Raw genomic sequence first — 14845 nt, 5'->3', positions numbered from 1 at the left:
GCAGGAATGCCCACATCCTTTGATGATGCCTGTTCCATCTACTTGCTTTTGTACTTGTACTGGCTCCTTGACCTAAAGCAGTTTATGAACTACCCCCCGATGTATTTCATGATCAGTGACCAAGATAAAGACTTCCTTATGGACATGTTTAATTTGAAGGTGAATGAGGAAGGCTGAAGACAGGTGGATGAGGGTGCTGGGCAGGGAAGGTGGGAGAAGGGGCGTATCATATTATCTGTGCATGTGCAGCGTGAGTGTTTGGAGAAGAGAAGCAGAACGCTTTGATGCCTTCCTGGCATGCAAGCCGAGGACCCTAGAAGCTTGCACCTTTTCCCTCCTCCAGGTCCTGGCATATGCAGGAACTAGTCCATCCCCAGTCCAACTACAACCTGATATTTTCCTTTTGTGACAGACCTTACATCTGGAATGCAGTCATCATGAAGGAGTACTACCACGACATCACTGGTATGATGTGGCTCCCAGTCATTGTGGGTGTGTGGTGGAAAGAGTGGATGCTCCTCCTGTGTGAACCTTCCCTGTCCCACTTGTCCACTCCCAGGGTATAGGGTTTATCATTTCACTCCAGTCCACTTTTTCTGGGATTATGGATGGGGAGCTCCTAGCCTCAGTCTGGACACCAGCAGCCTTTACTTTCTCAACTGGTTGTCAAACCACAACTGACCAGGATTGATCAGGATTGCAGAGGTGGTATCCCTCTGGGCCTTCTGCAGAATTGGAGATGGATATTGGAGTTCTTGTCTACACATGAGAGGGTTTGGGGCCTCTTCAGACGTGTTCTGACCTTTTTTATGTTGCCAGCAGTATATCTCCGATGACTGTTGGTCGATCCCCTGCAGTACTACCCCTGGGAGGAAAGCCCTACCATAATGGTACCTGATAGGAAGAGAGGTTTAGAGGGAAACCGGAGGTGGTCCCTAAAATCCCAGACTTGTAGAGTCTGGGATACTCTCCTTTCCCAAATGGGGAAGCTAGGCTCATGCAGGATGGCTGCCAAGCCTGGATGCGGATCATGAAGGTAGATAGTGACAGTCCGAGTTGGGGGTCTTGGGGACTTCCTGTGTCCAAATCTCACTCAAAGCATCTGTAGGTATAACATGTGAATCCTAGGTGATCCTGATGCAGGCAGGGAGAATTAAGCACCTTTGTCGGAATCAGTATTCCCCAGGTCCTACCAACCTACGGCCTCCTGCCGCTCATTGAGTTTGAGATTACCTTGGCTCTTCTCTGCTGCCCCTCCTCCTGGGAAAGCCTAGCTATCAGAAGCGGTTCCTCCCTGGTGTACCATTAAATTTTGTTTTGTTCTGTTTTAATTAAATTATTTAAGTGGAGGCTAATTATTTTACAATATTGCAGTGCTTATTTCCATACATTCACGTAAATCTGCCACGGGTGCACATGTGTCCCACATCCTGAACCCCACTCCCACCTTCCTACCCATTCCACCCACAAGCGTTGTCCCAGTGCACCGGTGCAGGGAACCCTGTCTCATGAATCAAACAGAGACTGGAAAGCTGTTTCACATATGGTAATATACATGTTTCAAAGTTATTCTCTCCCTCAGAATCCAAAAGTCTGTCCTTTACCTATGAGTCCCTTTTGTTGTCTCACACAGAGGGTCATTGTTATCACCTTTCTAAATTCCACTTATAGGCATTATTATACTGTAGTGAAAAGCAGAGACATTACTTTGCCAACCAAGGTCTGTATAGTCAAGGCTATGGTTTTTCCCCTTGGTCATGTATGGATGTGAGAGTTGGACTGTGAAGAAAGCTGATCGCCGAAGAATTGATGCTTTTGAACTGTGCTGCTGGAGAAGACTCTTGAGACTCCCTTGGGCTGCAAGGAAATCCAACCAGTCCATTCTAAAAGAGATCAATCCTGGGTATTCATTGGAAGGACTTATGCTAAAGCTGAAACTCCAATACTTTGGCCACCTCATGTGACGAGTTGACGCACTGGAAAAGAGTCTGATGCTGGGAGGGATTGGGGGTAGGAGGAGACGGGGACGACAGAGAATGAGATGGCTGGATGATATCACCGACTCGATGGACATGGGTTTGAGTGAACTCCGGGAGTTGGTGATGGACAGGGAGGCCTGGCGTGCTGTGGTTCATGGGGTCGCGGAGAGTCGAACACGACTGAGCGACTGAACTGAACTGACTGAACTGAACACATTCATGAGGGAATTAGGGCAAGTGCACTGGAGTGGTTTGCCATGCCATTCATCAGCGGATAGCTGGAGTCACTCCTTCAGTTCAGTTCAGTTCAGTTCAGTCGCTCAGTCGTGTCCGACTCTTCGCGACCCCATGAATCACAGCACGCCAGGCCTCCCTGTCCATCACCAACTCCCGGAGTTCACTCAAACTCATGTCCACGGAGTCGGTGATGCCATCCAGCCATCTCATTCTCCGTCGTCCCCTTCTCCACCCGCCCCCAACCTTTCCCAGCATCAGAGTCTTCTTCAGTGAGTCAACTCGTCGCATGAGGTGGCCAAAGTATTGCAGTAAAAGATAACCTCAAGATGGATGAAAGACCCAAATATAATCCCAGCCAGTTTAGAAGAAAGTATAAGTACCCTCTTTGACACAAATTATATCAACATATCTTTATTTTTTATCTTTGACCTACCTCCTATTTTAATGAAAATAAAACAAAAATCAACCAAACAAATGCAACCTAATTAAACTTAAATGGCTTGCACAGCAAAACGACAAATTAGACAGAAAATGATTCACACTATGGGAGAAAATATTTTGCAAAGGAAGGAAATTACAAGAGGTTAAATTCCAAAATATGAAGCAGCTCATGTTGCCCAATAACAGAAAAACAAACAACGGAATTGAAAAGAAATGGACAGAAAACGAAATACACATTTCCCTCAAGAAGATATAGAGATGGCCAATATGTATGAGGAGATGCTCAAAATCACTAACTGTTAGAGACAAGAAAATAAAAACTTCAATGAGATATCAACTCTCATTGGCCCTAATGGCAAGTATCTAAAAATCTACCAAAAAAATAAATCCTAGACAAGGTGTGAAGAAAAGAGAATCCTTCTGTCCTCCTACCTGGTATATACGTTGAAGGAGTCACTATGGAGAACAATATGGTGGGTCATTTAAAAAATAATAATGCAACTACCTTATGATCCACAATCCCACTACTGGTCATATACCTGAAGAAAATCTAAACTCCAAAAGATACATATCCCCAAACTGATGACGGCAATAATTACAATAGCTAGCACCTGGAAAAAACAAGTGTCCACCTACGGAGAAATATATAAAGACAATTTGGCACACAATCACCGAGGAATTGACGCGTTTGAACTGTGGTTCTGGAGAAGACTCTTGAGAGTCCCTGGGACTGCAAGGAGATCCAACCACTCCATTCTAAAGGAGATCAATCCTGGGTGTTCATTGAAAGGGCTGATGCTAAAGCTGAAACTCTGATACTTTGGCCACCTCATGCGATGAGTTTACTCACTGGAAAAGAGTCTGAAGCTAGGAGGGATTGGGGGGTGGGAGGAGACGGGGACGACAGAGAATGAGATGGATGAATGGCATCACCAACTCGATGGACATGAGTTTGAGTGAACTCTGGGAGTTGGTGATGGACAGGGAGGCCTGTCATTCTGTGGTTCATGGAGTCGGAAAGAGTCAGACAGACTGAGAGACTGAACTGAACTGATATATTAGACTATCACTCAGTCTTTTATTTTTTATTTTATTCATTTATTTATTTTTATTGGAGGCTAATTACTTTACAATATTGGTTTTGCCATACATTGACATAAATCCTCCCTGGTGCACATGTGTTCCCTTTTTTGAACCCCCGCTCCCTCCTCTCCTTATCCTCCCTCCGGATCATCCCCATGCACCAGTCCCGAGCATCCTGTATCATGTGTCCAACCTGGACTGGTGATTCGTTTCACCTATGATAATATACATGTTTCAATGCTATTCTCCCAAAACATCCCACCCTCACCCTCTACCACAGAGTCCAGTCTTAAAGAGGAAAGAATTCAGGTCAATTGTAGAAATGTGTCTGGATTCAGAAAAGGTCATATCAGTTCAGTTCAGTCTCTCAGTCGTGTCTGACTCTTTGCGACCCCAAGAACCACAGCACACCAGGCCTCCCTGTCCATCATCAACTCCTGGAATTTATGAAAACTCATCTCCATTGAGTCGGTGATGCCATCCAGCCATCTCATCATCTGTCATCCCCTTCTCCTCCTGCCTCCAACTTTCCTAGAATCAGGGTCTTTTCCAGAGATTCAACTCTTCGCATGAGGTAGCCAAAGTATTGGAGTTTCAGCTTCAACATCAGTCCTTCCAATGAATACCCAGACTGATCTCATTTACGATAGACAGGCTGGATCTCCTGGCAGTCCAAGGGACTCACAAGAGTCGTCTCAAACACCACAGTTCAAAAGTATCACTTCTTCTGTGCTCAGCTTTGTTCACAGTCCAACTCTCACAGGCATACATGACTACTGGAAAAACTATTGTCTTGACTAGATGGGCATTTGTTGGCAAAGTAATGTCTTTGTTTTTTTAATGTGTTATCTAGGTTGGTGATGGATTTCCTTCCAAGGAGTAAGTGTCTTTTAATTTCATGGCTACAATCACTATCTGCAGTGATTTTGGAGCCTCCCCCCCAAATAAAGTCTGACACTGTTTCTACATTTCCTCCATCTATTTGCTATGAAATGATGGGACCAGGTGTCATGATCTTTGTTTTCTGAATGTTGAGCTTTAAGCCAACATTTTCACCCTCCTCTTTCACTTTCACCAAGAGGCTTTTGAGTTCCTCTTCAATTTCTGCCATAAGGCTGGTGTCATCTGCATACCTGAGGTTATTGATATTTCTCCCAGAAATTTTGATACCAGGTTGGGCTTCTTCTGGCCAGCGTTTCTCATGATGCACTCTGCATATAAGTTAAATAATCAGGGTGAGAATATACAGCCTTGATGTACTCCTTTTCTTATTGGGTACTAGTCTGTTGTTCCATGCCCGGTTCTAACTGTTGCTTCCTGACCTGCATATAGGTTTCGCAAAAGGCAGGTCAGGTGGCCTGGTATTCCCATTTCTTTCAGAATTTTCCACAGTTTATAGTGATCCACATAGCCAAAGGCTTATTCAGAGTCAATAAGGCAGAAATAGACGTTTTTCTGGAACTCTCTGCTTTTTCAATGATCCATCAGACGTTGGTAATTTGATCTCTGCTTCCTCTGCCTTTTCTAAAACTAACTTGGACATCTGGATGGTCACGGTTCGCATATGGCTGAAGCCTGGCTTTCAGAATTTCATTACTAGCATGTGAGATGAGTGCAATTGTGTGGTAGTTTGAGCATTCTTTGGCATTGGAATGAAAACTGACTTTTTCCAGTCCTGTATCCATTGCAAAGTTGTCCATATTTTGTGACAGGTTGAGTGCAGCACTTTCACAGCATCATCTTTCAGGATTAGAAATAGCTCAATTGGAAATCCATCACTTCCACTAGCTTTGTTCGTTGTGATGCTTTCTAAGGACCAGTTGACTTCACATTCCAGGATGTCTGACTCCAGGTCAGTGATCACACCATCGTGATTATCTTGATTGTGAAGATTTTTTGTGTGTGTGTGCAATTTTTCTGTGTATTCTTGCCACCTTTTCTTAATATCTTCTGCTTCTCTTGGGTCCATACCATTTCTGTCCTTTATTGCGCCCATCTTGCATGAAATGTTCCCTTGGTATCTCTAATTTTCTTGAAGAGATCGCTTATCTTTCCCATTCTGTTGTTTTCCACCATTTCTTTACATTGATGGCTGAGGAAGGCTTTCTCATCTCTCCTTGCTATTCTTTGAAACTCTGCATTCAAATGGGAATATCTTTCCTTTTCTCCCTTAGACAGCCATTTTGCTTTTTTTCATTTCTTTTCCATGGGGATGGTCTTGATCCCTGTCTCCTATACAACGTCACGAACCTCCGTCCATATTTCATCCTGCAGTCTATCTATTAGATCTAGCCCCTTAAATCTATTTCTCATTTCTACTGTATAATCATAAAGAACTAAAATGCAAAAAGAAAAACAAATATTACAGATTAACACATATATGGACTCTAAGAAACTGATAGAGATGATCTTATTTGAGAAGCAATGATAGGGACACAGATATAGAGAAGTATGCGTGGAGGAAACGGTTTGTGGTGGAAGCTATTGGGAGATCGTAACTGACACACATGTGCTTATGATGCTTATATGCAACACAGGGAACTCTACCTAATGCACTGTGTTGACCTAAATTAGGAGGAAGTCTAAAATTGAAGGTTTAGATATATGGTTATGGTTCCATCACTAAGGCATTTCTGAGTCTTTTCTACGCCACAGAATGCAATATGCAAGCATTGTGGTTTAGAGTAGAAATTAGCAAAGTATTCTTAATCAGTTATACTCCAATAAAATTAACTGTTCAATGTATATTAATGATTTTACCAAAATAGTATAAGTCTTGATGGATCTCACGTCAATTTGGAAGTCAAAATAAGAAATCTAAATGTCAGTATCTTACTGAAAATTTCAATTGTCATCCAACTATATAATACACTTATTAAGAAAATAGTAAAATCAAGCTGAATGTGTTGTACATATATTAGTGTATATGTGCATGTTAAAAGACTAAAAGTTTTTTTTTTCCCCCCAAAGAAAATCTACTATAAAAGTGGTGGCAACAGAACTACTATCAGTAACCTGGATATAATCGATACAGGTTACCTTTGGGTCTATTTGTTATGTTTTAATTTTTTTATGTACTTAATTCTATTCAAAATCTTTCATACATATATTCTATGTCTCACAAAATATTTTGCTGGATACTTGAGAAAATCTGGACACAAACTTTTGTGCAATAATATAGTATTCTAATTTATATTTGAGAACTTGGCACAGATATTCCCAAATGAAATATGGAATGCTCAATATTAGGCATTTGAAACTCTACGCATAGATTTTCCTACGAGAAATAGGGACTTTTATATATTTCACAAAGAAAAAAGGATTGCATAATTTTCTGTTGAAACCTTTGTTTCTCTATATACTCACATTGAAAATCAGAATGAATATTTTCTGAAATATAATATGAAATTTTATACATTTTATATATGGTAACCTGAAAAAAGAAATTCAAACATGAAATATCAAGTTTCTATATTTCATATATGCATACTAGAATGTTGGTTTAAATATATGATATATAGAATTCTCTAATGCCATATATTGAATTCTGGTCCTACCTATTCTGAAATGTGTATTTCATCTTTAATTCCATATATCATGTTTAAAACCTGTGCTCAAAATTTATGCCTGTAATGTAGAAAAATAAATATATATTCATTTATCAAATGAAAATAATCAAATTTCATGGAGGGAAATCTGTTCCGAGATTTTCATATGTGAAATTCAGAGATTTCCCAATTTCATAAAGGAAAATACAAATCCAGATTTTGATATGTAAAGTAAAGAATTCAGTATTATGGGTAGGAAAATCTTTGACAAACTTACACATGTGAAATCAAGAGAAATTAATATTGTGTGCAAAAATTCTGCACACAGAATTTTACAGGAGAAATACAGATTTCCATATATTATGTGTATGTATATATTCATTTCCATATATTATGTGTAAAATAATAAGCTCTTGGTGTTTCATATGCTAAATACAGAGAATGGCATTTTGTTTTTAGAAATCTGTGCACATATTTTCCCTATGGAAAATATAGTATTTCATATTTTATTAAAAGTATTCACTGTGACATTGCCATTTAAAATATAGAATTCAACATTTCATCTGAGAGAATCTATGCCCAGATGTTCACATGTGAAATATAGGAAAGTCAATATTTCATATTGTGAAATATATAAAATTCCAAGTTTATGTGGAAAAATCTATACCTACATTCTTATGTGAAATATAGAGATTTCAGACATAAAATTCTCCTCTGTACAAATTTTCATTGAGATATAGAGAATCCCATATTTCATCCAGGAAAACCAGGATTTATTTTCATATGTCATATATAGAGAATTCCATATTTCATTTAGGATCATCTGCACTCTAATCTGCTAATGTTAAACATAGATTGTTCCACATTTTAGACAGAAAAATAGACAGCAATATTTTTCCTGTGTGAAATATAGCGGATTCCACATTTCATGTAGAAAATCTGCACTCAAATATTCAGATATGAAATACAGCAATTTCTACATTTCATTTTGGAACATCCGCATCCATTTCCAAATACACCATACAAAGGCTTTCATGTACTTCACGTAGAAACACCATTGTCCAGATTTTCTTATCAATATATAAAGGATTTCATATTTCATGTTTGGAAATTCAAAACATTATCACATATAACATTCTAGAATTTTCATATTTCACATACGAAAACTTTCTGTAGATTTTCATATACATTTAGGAAAATTACAAATATTGTATATGTAAATAGCCAGCCAGATTTGAATACACAGAACAGAAATATCCATATTTAGTCTATTAAGAACTGAACACAAATTCTCAATAAGACAAATAGAAATTTTCATAATACATCTCAGTAAAGTGCTCACGGATTTTCACATGTATGATCACTTGAAATGTATTGCACCCATACATCCCTCTATGAAATATAGAGAAACCCAAGTTTCTCTGAGAAAATCTGCATTCAACTTTTCAAACATGAAATGCAGAGAATTTCATATTCTCACACTTATACATGTGTAATATTGAGAAATCCATATTTCACATGGAAAATATCACCTGGACGTTCATGCACGAACTATAGATAATTTCACATTTTCTGTTGGAAAATCTGCAGCTAGATATTCATATGTGAAATACAGAGGGCTACATTTTCAATGTTAAATACATTGGAATCCCACTTTCATTTGAGAAAATGTGTGAATAGGTTTCCATATGTGATATGTACACAAATAGGGACCCATACGATCATATATGCATGTATCATATCATAATTCCACGCCCTATATCAGAAAAATGAGCCCAAAATTTCCTATGTGATGTGAAGGGAATTTTATGTTTCTGAACCAGAATTTGATAGGTGAAACACAGTAGAGAATTCCATTTTTCATGTAAACACTAGTAGATCTTAATATTCATAAGTGCTATCTAGAGAAATACATAAGGGTAATTGCCACTCAGATTACATACATAAATGATATCTAGAGAATTCCATATGGAAAAATTACCACCCACAATTTGATATGCAAACCATAGAGAATTCCATATTTCATGTAGGAAAATCTGTGATAAGATGTTCATATGAAAAATATACCAAATCTATATTTTATATAGGGATATCTACTCCAAGTGTTGATATGTGAAATAAAGAGTACCATAAGTAGCCTATAGAAAAATCAACCCTCTGATGCTCATATGTGAAATAGAAAGACAGGCGTATTTCACTTCGGAATATCTTCATCCTAAATTGATACATGAAGCCTAGAGAATACTGCATGAAGCTAATCTGTGTCAAGAATTTCGTATGTGAAAAATTATGATTCCATATTGAATATAAGAATATTTTCAAATATGAGTTTGTATTTCAAGTTAATCTTAAAAATCCATGTTTGGATTTTATTTGCGTAATATAGAGAAACCCATATTCACTTAAGAAAAAATATCTATCCCAGATTTTCCTATTTGAAATAATGAAATTTCCCAATTTCATGTAGGAGAATCAACATACAGATTTTCATAGGTAAACTAAAGAATTCAGTAAGTCCTGGAGGAAAATCTTTGATAAGATTTTCATATGTGAAATATAGAGAATTCAATTTTGAATGTACAAAATTCTGCACAGAGAATTTTAAAGGAGACATATAGATTCCATATGTCATGTTCGATAATAAGCTCTTGGATTATCATACGTTAAACACAAATAATTCTGTACTGCATGCTGGGAGCCAGCGAGGGAAATCCTACCCGTGGCAAAGGTCAATTGGGGAAGAGGCCTGACCGGCAAAGGCTAATCAGGACTCGAGGGACCCCCTGGACTTACCTGAGCATCTACCCCAAAGAAAACCGGAGTCTGACTACTTTACTATCTTATGCCTCTTACCAAGTCCTCTAATACTTACGGGGGCTTTCCCCCAACCACCTTTCTCTGAAAACATTAATTCAGAGCTGTAGTTTAAAAGTTCTCCTCGGCTTAATAGGAGTGTTCCAATCCAAGCCCCTCTGATAGCTTTCTAACTTGCATGACAAGTTTGTCCGGGCTCTTACAACTATGAGTGTGACTGTTTTTAGCATCCCAGCCATGCAAGGACAGAAAGCCTAATATTCTAAAATACAGAAATCTGTTGAAGAAGTTAAAATCATTAGAATAGTACTAAAAAAGATTTCATTGTTGAAGCAATGCTTGCTGCAAAGTTTCCTCTATCTATTGTATCCTTGGAAATACATTAATCACATATAGAGAATATAAGTAATAGCCTTTGATTTAACCACATCAGATCTTAAGTTAATAAATTCCTTTCTTGTAGCTCACTACACCTGTACCTTATAGGAATGTAACCTTGTCATGTGTATAGCACCTGACTTTAGGAAAATCAACTTAAAAGAATATAAGACTTTTTCTAGCTAACTAACCTTTGTTAGAAGAGAGGGCCATAAACTGTTAGCAGGCCCCCTGGCCAGAAGATGATGTAAACCACCTAAAACTTTTGTATATCACGAGACATACAAAAATGAGCCCTGATCTGATAAGGGTCAAGACTGCTGACCCCGCGTGATTTTGGCGTGACTCTATACCTCTCTTTCTATTTTTTATGTGCACAACTTAGGGTATAAAAGCAGCACTGGAAAATAGAGTTTTGGGCCTTGCTCACTGAAGCTTGGTCTCCCCATGTCGTTCTTTCTCTTTTTCTGTCCTTTTCTCTCTTCTCCTTTTTCTGGTTGAGATCCTTGGAGTGCTGGGCTCTCTGAGTTTACTTATCTGCCTGGGCTTCTAAGACCCACTCGAGGGGGTGCCCTGGTGGGGTACCTCCAGTGATTCGAGAGGGCACCTGCGGCCTATGTAAACAGAGCAAACCCCATGCTGGGGTTTTATTGGTTTCCAGCATAAGCCAAGGAATCATCAGCCCCTCTCTCTCTTTCTCTCTCTCTCTCTGACGCTGACGCCGTTCATCCCGAGGATACCCTGGGCCATATCAAGGCTGGTCCCCGATAACTGCATGTGGAAACTCTGCACAAACTTCCATGTGGAAAATATACAGTATTTCATATTGCAGCTAAATATCCTATTTAACATTTCTTCTGAGAAAATTCTGTCGAGATGCCCACAAGTGAAATGTAGGGAATTAAACATTTCATATATAGGTTAACTGGCTCCCATACAATCATCTATGTAATAAGGAAAACTCCAAATTTCATATACGAAAAAAGGTGGGAAAATGTTCAGATGTGAAAGTATAGAGAAATCACTTTTTTATATAGGATCATCTCTACCATTTCATAATTGAAAATAGAAAATTCCATGTTTTATGTGAATCTTATGGACGGAAAATCCTGAAAACTACAATCCAAGGTCACAAAGAGTCTAACACGAATGCAGCAACTGAGCATGAATAATTCATGTAGGCAAAGAAACTAGATTAGTTATTAAATTCAGAGAATTGCATATTTAATTAAGAAAATCTGTGTCCAGATATTCATACATGAAATATATCTAATTCAGTTCATGATATAGGAAAACCTTATAGCTTATAAGTGACCGATAGAGGGTTGCAAGTGTCATGCAGGGAAATTGCACACCTGGATTTAGCCACTTGCACATTTCTTGGAGAATTTACATCCATATTTGCTCATGTGAAATAGAATATGAAATTTTCTCTAAATGTATATTCCAGAGTCCAGATTTTTGTATGATAAATTGCATAATTCCATAATTCATGGGAGACAATTGACATGCAGATTTTCATATGTAAAATGGCGACTTCGGTAGTATATTTAGAATCTTTTAGAAGATTCACATATGCAGTCAATACACTCATTCAGCTGAAATTGACCCTGAAGTATGCAAAATTTCAGGGGTTATGGAAGAATATCTGGGCCCAGATTTTCCTATGGGCAATACAGAGAATTCTCTATTTCATGTAGGAAAATCAGTGATCATAGCTTACATTTGAAATATAGAGTATTCTGTTTATATGTGGGAAAACAGACCCCATATGGGAAAGAAAGAAAATTCCATACTTCATGTGGAGTAATCAGTGCTTCAATTTTTCTATGTAAGAAGAGAAAATTCCAAAATTCCTCATGGAAAATCAGTGCCCAAGGTTTAATATGTGAAGCATACAAAATTCCGTATTTCATGAAGGATATTGGTGATGAGATTTTCATGTTTCCTACAGTTATTTATTGTGATATATTGCATAAAATATATACTTAATAGTGGAAATATGTCCTTAGATGTTTAGATATGAAATATTGAGAATCCCATATTTTTTGGATGATTACCTGGGCACAGATTTTCACATGTGGAAGAGAAAATTTCTTTGCAATCATAGAACTTTTGCCTAGAGTTTTGTCTAGAGTTTTATACACTAAATACAGGAAATTCCATATTTTATGCATTAAATTCTATCCATACATTCACACATGAAATATTTTAAATTCAGTAATTCATTTAAAAAACCTCCACACACGTTTTCATATACAAAATCTGGAAAGTGACATTTTTCATGTAAGAAAATCTCTGGTTTTCATACTTATATCATATTGAGAATTCCATACTTCATGTAGAAAAATCTACCATCTGATAAACCTATGTAAAATAAGGAGGATCCCATAACTCATGGAGAAATTTTGCTGTGTAGAATTGATATATGAAGCAAAGTTAATTGCATAGTAAATTCAAGAGGAAAACCTGGACCCATATTTTCATGCATTAAATATAGATAGGAAATATTTAACATGAAAATAAGTCAAGATTTCATATGTAAAACAGATCATTCCATATGTTATACAGAAAATCTGGGTATGTTTTGAATTTATGAAATATAAAAAATTCCTAATTACATGGAGGAAATTCTGTACCTGCATTCTTTTATGAATTATAGAGAATTCATATGTAAAATTGTCCTGTGAAAATATTTTCATACAAATAATAAAAATACCACATTTCATCTAAGAAAAACAGTGCTTAGGTTTTTCCTATGTGAAATATAGGGAATTTCAAATGTCATTTAGGATGATCTGCACCCTAATCTGCTAATAGCAAATAGACAGTGTTTCATATTTTAGATAGACACTGATATTTTCACAGGTGAAATTTAAAGGATTCCACATTTCATGGAGAAAACATCACCCAGATGTTCAGAAATGAAATATACAAATCCCAAATTTCATTTTGGAACATCTGCATGTCAAACTCCAAATGTAACATAAAGAGGCTTTCATGTCTTCACATAAGAAAAATGTTGCCCAGATTTTCATATACAAAATGTACAAACTCCATGGTTCATGTTTGGAAGTCTGAAGCTATTTTAACATATATAATGTTACAATTTTTTATATTTCATATACTAAAAACCGTAAGTAGATTTCATATAAATTCAGTAAAATGACAAATATTTTATATGGGATCCCAGTTTGCATATAAAAAACAGGGAAATTTACATATTTTACTCTATATATCATGCTAAAAAACCTGTGCCCAGGTTTACATATATTGAATGTAGGGAATTACATGTTTCATAAAGGAGAAGGTGTGTGCAGATTTTCGTAGGCAAAACATAGAGAACCCTACTGTTAAGATAATTTGTTTACAGGATTCCTGTGTTAAACACAGAGAATTCCATATTTCTTACAGGGAAATCAGAGTCCAGGCTTTCATATGAAGAGTAGAAAACTTTTCATATTTCATGTAAGATAAGATATGCCCAAATTTCTTATGTGAAATACACAGCATCCTATATTTCAGGTAGATGGTTGCCATCTGTATTTTCATAAAAGAAAAGGAGAGAATTCCATTTTTCCTGTAAAAACTGGAGCACATATATTCATATATGATATACAGAAAATCTGAAATTTCATGTAAGAAATTTGTGTCCAGAGTTTCAAATGTGAAATAGAGTTTATTCTGTTTCATATGAGAAAATATGCACTCAGGTTTCCATATTAACAATATAGGCAATTCCATATTTCATGCTTGAAAGACTAAGTGATTTCTTTATATTTAAAATATCAAATACTCCTATCTTACACATGAAAATTTGGGTTTAGGACTGCATATAAATTTTTTACTTTCCAAATATATTTATGAAAATGTACCCACATTTTCCTATGAATGATAACGCAATCCAGATTTCATCTATCAAAACTGTATCCTAATTTTCATATGTGAAATATACACCTCATATTTCATGTAAGAAAATCTTATGTGTAATATACAACTTTCAAAAGTCATGTCAAAAATCTTTATTCAGATGTCCATATATGAAACACAGATAATTCCATATATTAAATTGAAAAATTATACTCATATGCTCATATGTAAAATATACACAATTATATATTTTATGTAGTAAATTCTATCTGCAGAATTTCATATATATAATATAGATTGATCCATATTTCAACACACCTAGGATGAATATATTAATTATATGTAATGTCATTTTTCATGTCAGAAAATCAAGTCAGTTCTCATATGTTAATTACAGAGAACACAAGGTTCCCTGTTGGAACATCTATGTACAAATTTTCATATGTGAAATGTGGAGATTCGTATACTGCTGTAGAATAATCGTGCAAGTATTAA

Source organism: Moschus berezovskii, chromosome Y (assembly GCF_049115385.1).
Source record: "Moschus berezovskii isolate FMDL1 chromosome Y, NW_MosBer_1.0, whole genome shotgun sequence".
Classification (NCBI taxonomy): Eukaryota; Metazoa; Chordata; class Mammalia; order Artiodactyla; family Moschidae; genus Moschus; species Moschus berezovskii.
This window is presented reverse-complemented; position numbering follows the sequence as displayed.